The 15,820-nt window shown below is 47.4% G+C and overlaps 1 protein-coding gene across 1 annotated transcript in view; it reads right to left on the bottom strand.

Annotated features, from left to right (window-relative positions):
- Nucleotides 1–10,660, bottom strand: part of MYRF (myelin regulatory factor) — a 93,154-nt gene extending 82,494 nt beyond the window's left edge. Inside the window, 1 exon segment of the mRNA XM_061552506.1 lies at nt 10,432–10,660. The gene's annotated coding sequence lies outside the window, so the exon portion shown is untranslated.
- Between the last annotated feature and the right edge of the window lie 5,160 nt (nt 10,661–15,820).

Here is a 15,820-nt window from a genome sequence, read left to right as displayed (position 1 = left end):
CCAGTACCAAAATATACTAATAGGGGTTTTTCCCCTTTTTTCTGGCAACAAAACTGATACATTTTGCAAGGAATCATGTTTACATTAACCACAATACTTGCAGTCAAATGCAAACAAAAAACAATACTCTGATAATTTATGCATCGTCCTTGAAACTGATTGGTCCACACCAGAGACAGCTTTCTCTAGAGCCTAGTCTCATATGGTGTTCGACCAGATGACGCCAAAAGGCGCACAGTTCAAAGACAACGCAAGTATTGTGGTTAATGTAAACATGATTCCTTGCGAAAGGTGTCAGTTTTGTTGCCAGAAAAAAGGGGAAAACTCCTATCAATATATAAATGTGTCGTTAAACCCGCCACCGCACAACACAGCCAATTTAGTAAGGTTTGTCGCGTGAAACAGAACGTGGCCAATTCGTTGCTGGTACGGCACAACCGGTGCATTGCAAAGCAAATCCACGACGTTTACAACGTGAGCGCACGGTGACGTTTCGCCAGTAATAATTACAACCGGCATCATCAGGCGACAGCCATAAACAGAGCGGTAGATGTGATGACGTCACGTGTGCGAAGTGGTGGGGGGGGGGGGGAATTTCGATTTAAAGCTTTCGTGACTGCAGGGATTCATATTTTTGGTTCTTTCGGTAAAGTCACGTAGAAGGGAAATAATAAAATAATCAAAATAGAACATCATAAAATAAAATTCTCACGACGTTTCAGCCACAACGCAAGCAGCCGTCCTCAGGTGAAGAACAGGTCTGTCGGAAAGACGCACAAAGTGGTCCACACTGTCTTTCTGACAGCTCTGTTTCTTCACCTGCAGACGGCTGCTTGCGTTGTGGCCGAAACGTCGTGAGAATTTTACTTTATTATGTTAAATGTTTATTATTTTATTATTTCCCTTCGACGTGACTTTAACCGAAAGAACCAAGAATATGGATGCATATAAGTGACAATGCGTATTCATTACAGCTGGGTTATTCATTAGGTAATCAGCGTGCATTATGCATGCACATTGTTTTTGTACCGCCTGTGGTTGCTGTGTGCACCAAGATATCAGCACCTGTTGATTGTCCGCTCACAGGTAATCCCCGTTGACGGGTGGCGACCTTTTAAAGCGTGCATTTAAACAATGTGCCATTTGATGATTAGCTTACTAGCGGTACTAAATCTGGAGCCATCCGAACGGTTAAAATTATTTTTTGATTTCCCTCAATTTTCGTTAGAGTCTCTGATTAAATTTCGATTTAAAGCTTTCGTGACTGCAGGGATTCATCTTCTTGGTTCTTTCGGTAAAGTTACGTAGAAGGGAAATAATAAAATAATAAAAATTAAACATAATAAAATTATTCTCACGACGAGTCTGAATGTCTCTGTCTTCTCGACAGACCTGTTCTTCACCCGAGGACGGCTGCTTGCATTGTGGCCGAAACGTCGTGAGAATTATTTTATTATGTTTTATTTTTATTATTTCCATTCTACGTGACTTTACCGAAAGAATCAAGAAGATGAATCCCTGCAGTCACGAAAGCTTTAAATCGAGAAGCTGTGGAAGTGTTTACATTCTTGACCACAAGTATTGTGGTTAAGGCAGTGGCATGATTCCTCGTACAAAGGTTTCAGTTTGGTGTCTTAACAACTTAACACAGCTGTTTTGTTGCCAGAAAAAAGGGGAAACCTACACTGGTCAACAACAACAAACATTCTGGCCTGGACTATTGCAGCTGTTTCAGGGTGCTGATTCCAAATCTGATCTCAGATTTGCTCTATCACATCTCATTTTTATGCTATCGGCATACCCCATTTTCATTGATTTTACCCGAAATTAACTATTTCACTTATGATTGCAAGTCGTTGCGAATCAGTGACTGCTTTAGTGTTAAAATATGGTGCTGTATTTTTAGGATAGTGTGTTTATAATATCATTTTATGTAGATATCAACATTTAGGGTTAATATTTTTCTTCGGCAGTTTTTATTGAAAATGCAATATTTGATATCTCAAAATCCTGATGTGATAGACAAAAACAGCACCCCAAAATTACCTTAAACCCGTTGGAATACCTTATGCCAGAAAAATCGTGTTGACCAGTGATATTCTCATATTTTGGTACTGGCAAGGGAGGTCCCATGATGATGATGAAGTAGTCGTCTTTATATTATTGATTCTTTCACCTGATGAAGACCGCTTGTGTTGCGATCCAAACGTCGTGGGTTTTTTCATTTTTTTATTTTCATTTCTATCTACGTGACTTTACCGAAATAACCAAGAATATGAATTCCTGCACTCACGAAAGTTTTAAGTCAGAAGTAGTCTTTGTTAGTAGCAATCTTTTCATATTAAGTATTCTTAATTGTGATTAAACTACTCACTGAAGTGTTTTTTAATGTTAGAAAAAAATGTTTATTATTAAGTATTACATGTATACGTATTTTGCAAATCCAGGGCTAAAATTTTATTACGAAACGAAACTTAATTGTCTTTGGTAACGCACCACAACCCCCCCTTATAACATGAAGGTCTATGGGAAAATCGACTTCACACAGCGCGATTCGACTTGCGCACAGGCATGCGTGTCGCACGCTAAGCGAGGTACGTCTGTACTTCTATGCCCCCACCCCCACCCCACCTCCTCAACCAATCAGCACTGGCCAGTGTGTGGTGAAGCATGGTCAAACTAGCACCCATCACGACCCGCATGGTATGTGCGAGGCCCTCATCCAGCGGTGGAGTTCACGCTGTGCGAGTTTGAAACAGAGCCACTGTGATGCACGCCGACGTTTAAAGAACATTCTGGCGATGTTCGAAACCGAGGGGCTCTTCACCTTTGCTGCAGCAATCGTAAAATAAAATTGTAGGATGTTAATCAAATGGCGTACGTAGGTTTGATGAAACACAGTAAGTTGGTGCTTATGTGGCCGTGGCTTCATTTGTGTTTTCGATTATTTATCTTCGAAAAAATAAATCTGTCCACGTCTCGCTACCCCCCCGCCCCCCCAGAAAGGGCATCGTGCATCCACAGGGGGTGCGTGCACCCCAGGTTAAGAACCACTGGTGTAGTGTATAGTAGTGTAGTGTATAGTAGTGTAGTGTATAGTGTAGTGTATAGTGTATAGCGTAGTATATACTGTATTGTATAGTAGTGTAGTGTATAGCGTAGTGTATAGTGTAGTGTATAGTAGTGTAGTGTATAGCGTAGTGTATAGTAGTGTATAGCGTAGTGTATAGCGTAGTGTATAGTAGTGTAGTGTATAGCGTAGTGTATAGTGTAGTGTATAGTAGTGTATAGTGTAGTGTATAGTAGTGTAGTGTATAGCGTAGTGTATAGTAGTGTATAGTGTAGTGTATCGTAGTGTAGTGTATAGTAGTGTATAATGTAGTGTATAGTGTAGTGTATAGTAGTGTAGTGTATAGTGTAGTGTAGAGTAGTGTAGTGTATAGCGTAGTGTATAGTGTAGTGTATAGTAGTGTATAGTGTAGTGTATAGTGTAGTGTATAGTGTAGTGTATAGTAGTGTAGTGTATAGCGTAGTGTATAGTAGTGTATAGTGTAGTGTATAGTAGTGTAGTGTATAGTAGTGTATCGTAGTGTAGTGTATAGTAGTGTATAATGTAGTGTATAGTAGTGTATAGCGTAGTGTATCGTAGTGTATAGTGTAGTGTATAGTAGTGTATAGTGTAGTGTATAGCATAGTGTATAGTAGTGTAGTGTATAGTGTAGTGTATAGTAGCGTAGTGTATAGTGTAGTGTATAGTTGTGTATAATGTAGTGCAGTGGTTCTTAACCTTTACAGCAGCCTTGCACCCCTTTGGTTCTCAATCGTTAAAACAATGTATGGAATGTTAATCAATACGTGGGTTTGATTAAACAAAGTTGGCACTCACGTGCCGTTGCCTAGTTTGTGTTTTCGATGATTTACCTTCTAAAAAAAAATCTGACCCCCCCCCCCCCTTTCCAGGTAGTTGCGTGCACCCTAAGCTAAGAAGAGACACTGCTCTAGAAACAATGGACCATTTGTTTTTCGATTTAAAAACAACAACAACAAAAACAAAAACAACAACTCTGCCCCCCCCCCCCAAAAAAAATAAAACATGCTTCAAATCGCTTAAAACTATTGTCATTGTAATGCGTATTTAATGTGGCGCTGCACTCTGATGTTGTAGGATAAAACATTTATTAATTAAGTGGAACGTGTTGTCTATATTTATTTAAAGTGGCGCATTTTGATGTGACGTCACATTTCTCACCCCCCTCCCCCTTGTCACACATCGTCACAAATGTCTTACCCCCCCCCCCCCGCCCTAGGTGCGTGACGTCATTTATGGACGGCCCCTAAGCCGAATTGCTTGGGGATCTAAAAATCAAATGCGCCGAATAAATGTGAATTATTAATATCCTTGTTGATAGGCATCATTCAGCCACGTTCAGTGTCGTTAACGCATCGAGTTTTTTGTTTCGATTGTTAATTGCGCGCCACTGGAGATCATTTATCAGAATAATAATTCGAATAATAAAAAAAAGCTTGATTTGGAGCTTTCGCGACTGCAGGCATCCACACTCGTTGGTTTCTTTGGGTAAAGTCACGTGGGTAGAAAAATAAAAATAAATTAAAAAATAATAAATCACGACGTTTCGATCGCAACACAAGTGGTCGTCCTCAGGCGGAAACAAATAATTTAGCAGTGGAGCTGCTGCAGGACCAGCGAGAGAGCTGTTACAACAAAATGTTACATTTGTGTGTTATATTTGTGTTATTTTTGTTTTATTTTTTGTGTTATATTTGTGTTATTGTTGTGTTGTTTTTGTGTTGTTTCCGTGTTATGTTTGTGTCATTGTTGTGTTCGGTTTGTGTTATTTTTGTGTTATATTTGTGTTGTGTTTGTGTTAAAATTGTGTTATAGTTGTGTTATTTATGTGTTATTTTTGTGTTATATTTGTGTTACTTGTGTGTTATTTGTGTTATATTTGCGTTATATTTGCGTTATATTTGTGTTATTTGTGTGTTATTTGTGTTATATTTGTGTTATATTTGCGTTATATTTGTGTTATTTATTATGCCTGAGGACGACCGCTTGTGTTGCGCTCGAAACGTCGTGATATATTTTTAATTTTATTTTTCTATCTACGTGACTTTACCGAAAGAACCAACGAGTATGGATAACAATAATTGTGCGTGTGCACCACAGCGAGTAATTTAGCAATTGCAGCAGAAGCATCATCAGCAGCAGCAGCATCATTATCATCATCAGCAGCATCATCAGCATCATCAGCAGCAGCAGCATCATCAGCATCATCATCAGCAGCAGCATCAGCAGCAGCAGCAGCATCATCATCAGCAGCAGCATCATCAGCATCATCATCAGCAGCAGCAGCACCACCACCAGCTAATTCGTTTCGCGACTCGAAAAACCTCGGCCAGATTGATCCGCTGATTATTCAACGCTCTCAGATTACAAACCACAACAACAACAACAAGTAGCATCATCAGCATCAGCGCCACGCGGGCTATTTGTAAATAGGCAAATGAGTTTGTGAACTCCCCTCCGCCTACCCGCCGACCACCTCCGTACGGACGCAGCACGCGCACAGCTCGAAGGCTCAGCTGGAACGCTTCGTAACAACAACTTTGCGTGCCCCCCCCCACCCCCCAAATCCCCATCCCCCCTTTGCCTCTCGACGATTTTCATTCGACGACGTCGCAATGATTGCTAATCGCGAAATCGTTTCCCGAACGTGAATACTGAATGTACCTCTATAGCGGTGCACGTGTTAAGAGATCGTCTGTAATATTCTTGGTTCTTTCGGTGAAGTCACGTAGAAGAGAAATAATAAAATAATAAAAATAATACATAATTAATTAATATACTATTATAATTAAATAACATCGCTATATTTATTATTTCATTATTTCCCTTCTACGTGACTTTACCGAAAGAACCAAGAAGATGAATCCCTGCAGTCACGAAAGCTTTAAATCGAAAAAAAATCGTCTGTAACCCGTGCGTTCTACGGTGTACACATATATCTATGGAATCGATACGAACATTCTACAATCATCGTAAAGGGGGTGGGGGTGGGAAAGCCGAAATTTAACGACGTATAATTTCATCTGGATTATAAGACGCACTCCCCCCGCCGCCCTCACTAAGTGTCTCTCTCTCCCATCATCACGGTGGCTAGGAGATGTTAACTACTTCGCCTGGTGTGCAGGAGGTCGCGGGGTCGATCCCGACGCTGACGCCTGCTGCTGCTGCTGTATATTTTGAGTTTGCGTGTCTCCCTCTCTCTCATCATCATCACGGTGGCTAGGAGATGTTAACTACCTCGCCTAGTATGCAGGAGGTCGCGGGGTCTATCCCGACCTTGACGTCTGCTGCTGCTGCATATTTGGAGTTTGCGTGTCTCCCTCTCTCTCTCATCATCATCATCACCACGGTGGCTAGGAGATGTTAATTACCTCGCCGGTGTGCAGGAGGTCGCGGGGTCGATCCCGACCTTGACGTCTGCTGCTGCTGTATATTTGGAGTTTGCGTGTCTTTCTCTCTCTCACTCTTTTTCTCTCTCTCTCCACGTGGTCGCGTGGATTTTTCTCCGGGTCCTCCGGATTTTCCCTCCGCATTTAGCATCAACGTCGCGCGTTCAGTGTTTGGCTGCCGCTGTAAATGAGCCACTTCGTTTAACTGTCACTTGTGGCCAGCTCGCTTTTGACAAAGAGCTATAATCGTTCAGTGGTGTCTTACCTGTTCCAATAAAAATAGTAAATCGTTTTAGTGAGTACGGTACCCATGTTTACATACGGCCAGTACGAGTGGATTTACTGGAGTAACCGCAGCCCATTCAGTCGCGACAAACACGCGCACGGACACACAAAGATCCCCTATATAGCCTTAACAGACTTTAGGGGCAAGTGCTGTTAGCGAGCACCTATGAAGGCCGGTACGGTACACGAGGGGGTGGGTGGCCAGCACCACGCCCGACCGCCTTTGTCTCCCTAGTGGCGATGTTTACACACCGCACCGGGTACTCATTTGAGGCTGAGTCGACCTAGGGGATGCCCGGGACCGATTCAGATAATCGTGACTGGTGTTGGCCGTGAGCGGGAATCGAACTCGGGTCGCCAGGTTCGTAGCGCAGCGCGCTAACCGCTACACCACCGCTCCCCACACACACGCACGCACACACACACGCGCGCACTGATACACACATTGACACGCACACACACGCACTGACACACACAAACACGCGCACTGCTACACGCACTGACACACACACGCACACACAAACACGCGCACTGACACACACACGCGCACTGACACACGCACTGACACACGCACTGACACGCACACACACACGCGCGCGCACTGACACACATACGCACTCACACAACACAGACAACGACTCCCACCCCCGTGTAGCCTTAAGGGCCATCCACTTAGTACGTTACGCATGGAAGGGGGGAGGGGGGGTTCACCCAAATGCGTGTGCTTGCGTATGGGGGGATCTACTGACAATGTGCGCATAGGAAACGGGGGGGGGGGAGCCTCGATAATAATGTGTCTACATTGGCCTTCAACTGAGTTAGATAGTCCGGCGGTGGACTATCTGTTTGCTTAAACACGTCAATATTATTAATCCGTGATCGTTTCTGCGTGGATTAAATATTGGCCGTTCTATAGGATTCGGGGGGGGGGGGGTGTAAACAAGAAAAATGTGAAATTTGACATTTTCTTGCTGTGGATTTCACACCTGATGATGATTGCTTGTGTTGCAGTCGAAACATCGTGAGAATTGTATTGTTTTATATTTTTATTATTTTATAATTTCCCTTCTACGTGACTTTACCGAAAGAACCAAGCATATACACGTTTAGTTGCCAGAAAAAAATGGGGAAAACCTATTATCACATTTTGGTACTGGAAAAGGAGGTCCCGTGATGATGGAGAGTATCGGTCGCGAAATTCTCCTCCGCCAACTGCTTCACTCCTCTGCTGCGTGTTGAGCTTGACCACGCATCTACTCGCGCGCGCCTCTGTGTCTTCCGTTCGCGGTCTGCACGATCTTCGCGTTTCCCAGCCAACTCATTGCGAGTGCCTTTGCTTTTTTGTTACCTATGTCGATATCTTTGTGTGCGTGTGTGTCTATGTATATATCCACACACGTTGCTAACTCGCCTTGCTAATGGTGTGCACTTAATCCATTTGCATCACTTAATCCATTTGGCTGAGCCGTCGAACAAAAGGCGGCGGCGCTTTCAGATGCGCTTCTGTGGCCGTCTGGAACGCTCCTCCCTGCCGATATGAGGACGCCGTTGAAGCTTTGCAACTTTTAAGTCTCGACTTGGAAACGCATTTCCTTATAAATGCTTTTTGTGTTTCGTTTCTTGTCCTTCCCCGCACCTCCGATTAGCACGGTTGGCTACGTACGGTGTGAAAGAAGTTCAACACACATAATGCTGTGATGACTATGGCCTCACGGGTAAAGCGGACATAGAAATTATTCCGCTACGTAAATGTGTTAAATGAATACATGACGATAACATGTTACGTACAACAATATCAATCATGTCAGATAATAAACGTCATCATCACGTATCGTCGTTATTATCATCAATCAATCAATTACCATAATACAAGTTTTTGTTGGGTTAGATCGCGTAAATATAAATGTGTCGTTAAACCCGCCACCACCCCGACACAGCCCATGAGTAAGGGTTGTCACGTAAACAGAACGTGCCAATTCGTCACTAGTACAGCACTAGTGTATAGTGTAGTGTGTAGTGTAGTGTATAGTAGTGTATAGTGTAGTGTATAGTGTAGTATACTAGTACAGCACACCGGCGTGTTGGAGAGCCAAGCCGCAACATTTACAATATGAGTACGACGTGTCGCCAGTAATTACAACCAGCTTCATCAGGCGGCAGCCAGATTACCATAATCATCAAAAATCGCCATCATTATTACTCAATTGCCGTACCACTTGTCGTCAAATATCGCCATCAGTATCATCGACAAGTCTCATGACCGACGTCAATTTTTATCGATCAATTATCAACATCAAGTCGCGTATATTGAACCAACACTGGACCCATATCTCAAGGGAGTTTCCAACGGGGCGAGCCTTTGCACCGAATCACATTCGATGGCTTCATCGTCATCACATCAGCAACACAGCCGCGTATCGAGTGATAATCATTATCATCATCACAATCAAACGTACGTTAGGTGTCAAATGATCGATACGATTAATTATCTTCTTGGTTCTTTCGGTAAAGTCACGTAGAAGGGAAATAATAAAATAATAAAATAAAACATAATAAAATCATTTTCACGACGTTTCGGCCACAACGCAAGCAGCCGTCCTCATGTGAAGAATAGGTCTGTCGGAAAGACATTCAGACGCTGTCTTTCCGACAGCTCTGTTCTTCACCTGAGGACGGCTGCTTGCGTTGTGGCCGAAACGTCGTGAGAATTGTATTTTATTATGTTTCATTTTTATTATTTTATTATTTCCCTTCTACGTGACTCTACCGAAAGAACCAAAAAGATGAATCCCTGCAGTCACGAAAGCTTTAAAACGATTAATTATATTATCAATGCCGCAAAATCACCACCACCACCAATACACACATCTGCACAGTCCCCACGTGCGGTTAGCGAGCGCCTATTAAGGCGAGTTGGTGTAAGTCAGCACCACGCTCGACCGCCTTTGTCTCCCCCAGCGCCAATGCTTTCCCCACCGGGTACTCATTTGAGGCTAAGTCGACCTAAAGGAGACCCCAAGGCAAGTTACGTTACCGAGTGCCACTGACGTTGGCCGTGAACCGGGGAATAGAACTTTGGTCTATTGGTTCGTAGCGCACACACACAGTTACATATTCACCCACCCATACACCAACATACATATTCACACGTATACACATTACCACCTGTACACGGTTTAACAAAACCAAAGTCATATATCTACATATGAAGATCACCCGTATAGCCTTCAACAGACTATTGGGGCCAGTGCTGTTAGCGAGCACCTATCAAGGCCGGCACGGCACACGAGGGGGTGGGTGGCTAGCACCACGCCCGACCGCCTTTGTCTCCCCAGCGCCGACGTTTACACACCGCACCGGCTACTCATTTGAGGCTGAGTCGACCTAGGAGAGTCGCAGGAGAGGTTCAAAACAACGCCGTTTGTTACTGGTCGGGTGGCCGGATTGGTAGCGCAGTGCTAACCACTGCGCCACCGCTCCCCCCCCGACACAGATCATTGACCCCCATCGCCACATACATGATACACAACCTACACAACACAAACCCCGCATTTACCTCTTTTTAGGGGAGGAGGGGGGGGCATGCGCTGTTAGCGAGCACCTATTGCGCCCGATCACTCACGACATGGTTACGGACACCACGGACCCACGCGCGCGCGCACGCATCACCTCTAGCGCAGTCGAGCGCGCTCTGTCGAGAAGAGTCCGGGATTCACCACTCAGCGGCACAGCCACGGAGGGTCCTCTTCTCCACGCGAATAACCGCAACGATTAAATCCCAGGGCTTGCGTCGGGTTGATGGTGATGATGGCGACGATGGCGAGCGATCAAACGAGTTGGTTGGTGGCTGTTCGAAATCTCTCCGTCGCTTGCTCCCTCGACTGCCTCCCGATCAGTCTGTGCGCTGCTGCCCGCTCCCTCCCTCCCTCCCTCCACCCTCCCTCCCTCTCCTCCCTCCCCCCTCCCTCCCACCCCCTCCCGCTCTCTCCGCTCCGCTCCCTCCCCCCTCCCTCCCTCCCCCCTCCCTCCCTCCTCCCTCCTCTCTCTCTCTCTGCCCGTGACGCAAATGTTGGTGCGTGCCGGGCGCCCTGCCACCATCACCACCACCCACGCACGGGCGTCGTCCCCACCAGAGCGGGCTGGGCTGTAGTGGGCTGGGGTGGGCTGGGTGGGCTGGGGTGGGCTGGGCTGGGGTGGGCTGGGGTGGGCTGGGGTGGGCTGGGGTGGGGTGGGGTAGGCTGGGGTGGGCTGGGCTGGGCTGGGGTGAGCTGGGGTGAGCTGGGGTGGGCTGGGGTGGGGTGGGGTAGGCTGGGGTGGGCTGGGCTGGGCTGGGGTGGGCTGGGGTGGGCTGGGGTGAGCTGGGGTGAGCTGGGGTAGGCTGGGGTGGGCTGGGGTGAGCTGGGGTGAGCTGGGGTGAGCTGGGGTGGGCTGGGGTGGGCTGGGGTGGGCTGGGCTGGGGTGGGCTGGGGTGAGCTGGGGTGAGCTGGGGTGGGCTGGGGTGGGCTGGGTGGGATGGGCTGGGGTGGGGTGGGGTGGGGTGGGCTGGGCTGGGCTGGGGTGAGCTGGGGTGGGCTGGGCTGGGCTGGGCTGGGTGGGATGGGCTGGGGTGGGCTGGGGTGGGCTGGGGTGGGCTGGGGTGAGCTGGGGTGGGCTGGGCTGGGCTGGGGTAGGTGCGGACTGTCCAGAGTGAGCTCAGTAAATAAAGCGCGCGATGCGCGTATCCATTCACACGTTCGACTCGTCGGAAATGACGACCCTCCAAACTTTTTATTATTATTTTTAGACACTAATTCGGGATTTTCACCGCTTTAAAATGTTCAACGTTTCCGAGAAGTCAACTGGTCGATTCGAAGACTGGAACAATTCGGAATTCCGACGAGTCGAAGTCAACTGTCAATTAAGTCAGGATTTTAATTATGTCGAGTTTTAAAATTGTAACTGTTCATACATCAAACTACTGTATCGAAATGCGACTATTGAAAAATCCAGCTATTCGAAATCCAACTGCTGGAAATGTCAGCCGTTCGTTAATCGTAACTATTGAAAATGGCAACTCAATCAAAAATCCAACCGCTTGAAATTCAACCATTCCAAAATTATACAAATCGGAAATGGTAACAATTAAAATTCGATTTAAAGCTTTCGTGACTGCAGGGATTCATCTTCTTGGTTCTTTCGGTAAAGTCATGTAGAAGGTAAATAATAAAATAATAAAAATAAAACATAATAAAATACAATTCTCACGACGTTTCGGCCACAACACAAGCAGCCGTCCTCAGGTGAAGAACAGGTCTGTCGGAAAGAATTGTATTCTATTATGTTTTATTTTTATTATTTTATTATTTCCCTTCTACGTGACTTTAACGAAATAACCAAGAAGCGGTAACGATTAAATTCTGGTGTTTGGAAATTCAACTGCTGCGCTGCATTTGACAATTAACCATTCAAATGTCCAGCTGTTCCAATTTTAACTGCTCCGGCTGGCGGGAGTGCTGAGTGGCCGAGAAGCCGGCATCACTCTCCGAGCCACTGACGTTGCCGTGACCGGGCACGGGACACGAGTCGCCCTCGTTCAGTCTGAGCGCAATGTGCCAACAACCATCGTGGCCACGCCACTGCTCCCCAGAGGTCGCAACCGGGTACCCGATACCCGTACCCTACCCGATACCCGGTAGCCGTTTTCGACCCTGGTGCGGCCGGGTACGGGTGGGCCGTGAGTCACTGGTGAGAAACCGTTTGTCACTCATTTCTCAACGTCTTGTCTCTTCTCACAATTCAAGTTCCTAGAATCAACCCACCCGCGCTTGCAACATGGCTTCATCCCAGAGGTCGCAATCGGGTACCCGATACCCGTACCCGGCCGGGTACGGGTAGGGTACGGGTACGGCCGGGTACGGGTACCCGTTTGCGACCCTGGTGCGGCCGGGTACGGGTAAGGAATCAAAACCCGTTTGCGACCTCTGCTGTTCCCCCCCCTGTTGTTGTCTGTGCAGTGCCCGTGAGCTGACCGCCAGAGGGCGCATTTCCCACGCAGCCTGCTACGTTGAGCACGCGCGTCGACTCGGGCCGAACGATTAATCGATTTCAAATCGAAATCGCAATTCGAAACAATGCGATTAGGAAATCTCAAAGGCTGCGATTTTTTTTCGATTTGAAAAGTCCTGTTACTTTCTTTTCCCTTTGGTCGCGAGACGATCAGAGTGGTTAGAAATGTTGTACTGGTAGGAACCTCCTGGTTACACCAGCCCACAGGGGATTGTTGTGTCCGTCCATCGTGCAGGAAGGGGCTGGGTGGGGAGGGGAGGGTATGGAGGGGAGGGTGGGGAGGGGCTGGGTGGGTGGGGAGGTGAGGGTGGGGAGGGGCTGGGTGGGGAGGGGAGGGGCTGGGTGGGGAGGGTGGGAGGGGCTGGGTGGGGAGGGTGGGGCTGGGTGGGGGGTGGGAGGGGTGGGGCTGGGTGGAGGGGAGGGTGGGGAGGGGCTGGGTGGGGAGAGTGGAGCTGGGTGGGCGGTGGGAGGGGTGGGGCTGGGTGGGGAGGGGCTGGTCACCCCGTGGTGCCCTTATAAAACTCAACGTTTAACCTACTCACGCCGGCTTGTGCCCGCCCTCACAGTTGGGCATATTTGCGGAATACACCACGCCGCCGTTGACCCTGGCCATTGACCGAGCAACCCAACGTTCCTACCAGCTCCCTCCGCAGGAATGTGTTTGTCTTACAACAACCGCCATTCGCCACTAAGTGGCGGTGACGTCACCACGACGCTTGTGCCAGGCTATGTGCACGTTGTCTTAAGACACTGGCTAAGGGCCACGTTTGGCTAGGAATGTAACAGGGCAAAGTGGCGTCTTTGGGAAGGCAGTACAACAAGTAGGTTAACGACTGGCCCTCCGAAATGACCCCTTTTTGTTGCAACGAAATATATTTGCCCATTCTGCGTTAAATGATTCAGGTAGTTTCGCTGCTGCTGCTGCTGCGTTGGCAGCGATGCGCATTCAACAACAATCCAACACGTTCCGTGTCAAAAAAACAACAACACTGTGTGTGTGGCCTTAGCAGGAAGACTTCATTGGCGGTGTTGTGGGGCAATCGCCTTTCTTCGTAGCACGCCCGTAAACAAGCAAAGTGTACACCTTCCCACATCTGTCCCTCCACGTAAAACAATTGTTTACACATCTTATCAGTCACACACGGACGGCCTGCGCCGGTGTTTGACATCCAGCATCTCATCGGCAGCAGAGTCAGGATCGCTTGCATGTGTGTGTTTGCGTGTTCGACTTAGCGGTGGGGAGCGGTGGCGCAGCGGTTAGCGTGCTGCGCTACGCACCTGGCGACCCGCGTTCGATTCCCGCTCACGGACCAACACTGGTGACGATTATTTGAACCGGTCCTGGGCCTCCCCTAGGTTGACTCAGCCTCAATTGAGGACCCGGTGCAGTGTGCAAACATCGCCACTGGGGAGACAAAGGCGGTCGGGCGTGGTGCTGGCCACACCCACCCCCTCGTGTACCGTTCCAACCTTCATAGGTGCCACTCGCTGACAGCACTTGTCCCTACAGTATGTTAAGGCTACACGGGGTATCTCTATCTTTTATGTTCGACTTATATTTCGTACCGTACGTAGCTCATCGAAGGTGGTGCGGGCATCGTCAGAGGTTCGCTTGGAAACAATGCTGGTAGGCTGCCGGGCGCTTCGAGACAATAACCGATTTCGACATTCAGTGTGTCGTCGTCGTCCACTGAGTCAGCCTTGCTTGAATCACCGCTGTGAACTGGCACTATTTGTTGCAGGGGCACCGCGGCGGCCAGACGCTATCTTCCTCGCTTGGTATGCAGAAGGTCGGGGGTTCGATCCCGATCCCGACCCTGACGCCTGCTGCTGTATATTTAGAGTGTGTGTGTCTCTCTCTCTCTCATCATCATCACGGTGGCTAGGAGATGTTAACTACCTCGCCTGGTATGCAGGAGGTCGTGGGTTCGATCCCGACCCTGGCGCCTGCTGCTGTATATTTGGAGTGTGTGTGTCTCTCTCTCTCATCATCATCACGGTAGCTAGGAGATGTTAACTACCTCGCCTGGTATGCAGGAGGTTGTGGGTTCGATCTCGACCCTGACGCCTGCTGCTGTATATTTAGAGTGTGTGTGTGTCTCTCTCTCATCATCACGGTGGCTAGGAGATGTTAACTCCCTCGCCTGGTATACAGGAGGTCGTGGGTTCGATCCCGACGCCTGCTGCTGTATATTTGGAGTTTGTCTGTGTCTCTCTCTCCCTGTAGTCGCGTTGAGGTTTTTTTTCTCCGGGTCCTCTGGGTTTTTACCTCCACTTTTAGAGACATGCGTTGAGACTATTTTAGATTATTTTGCTGCTGTAAATGTCCAAATGACAGGCCACGTTTTTGTTGGGCTATTATCATTTGTGGCCAGGTTGCTTCTGGAAAATTAAGTTAATAACCCGGTGGGCTTTGGCTGGTAGGATGGGAATGGTTTAGAGTTTTATTTGTTTGTGTTCGGGCGATGTGATTACCTTTCCTATACTTTGCACTCCTATTGTGTTTTTAGACTGTTTGTTGTTGTAACTTTCTTACTCGCCCCTATTGGAGCTTCATAGCTCATCTGATTCCTCCAATACAAATAGTCAAAATTACAAAATAAAAACACTATACATAGTGTAAAGACAATATATACAGTATATATTGTATCAAGACAGAATACACAGTATGCATACAGTATACATAAAATACAAATACATTCTATATACAGTATAAATACAGGATAAATTCTGAGTCTAATATATATTTTTGTTTTAATAGGCAAAGGCCCACACAGGTAAAAATGTGTCGTGGAGATATTTTAAAATACTTTCTCCCAAACAAACCCAGCAAACAGACCCACCCCCACCCCCCAAACATTGTACATTTTTTGCTTCGCCACGCACAATGGGATGATTGTGGCCACGCTGTTGCCCGAATCGATGCTACTCGGCACACCGGGGGAAGAGTTGGGAGATCTGTTTGGCGACACGGGGACAGGGCTGGTGGTGGTGAGTCGGAGCCGCGTGGGAT

The sequence above is a fragment of the Lethenteron reissneri genome, chromosome 2 (genome assembly GCF_015708825.2).
Source record: "Lethenteron reissneri isolate LAM-NWPU_2019-01 chromosome 2, ASM1570882v1, whole genome shotgun sequence".
In the NCBI taxonomy this organism is placed as follows: domain Eukaryota; kingdom Metazoa; phylum Chordata; class Hyperoartia; order Petromyzontiformes; family Petromyzontidae; genus Lethenteron; species Lethenteron reissneri.
The sequence above is the reverse complement of the archived record's forward strand: the minus strand, read 5'-3'. Positions and strand labels throughout refer to the sequence as shown.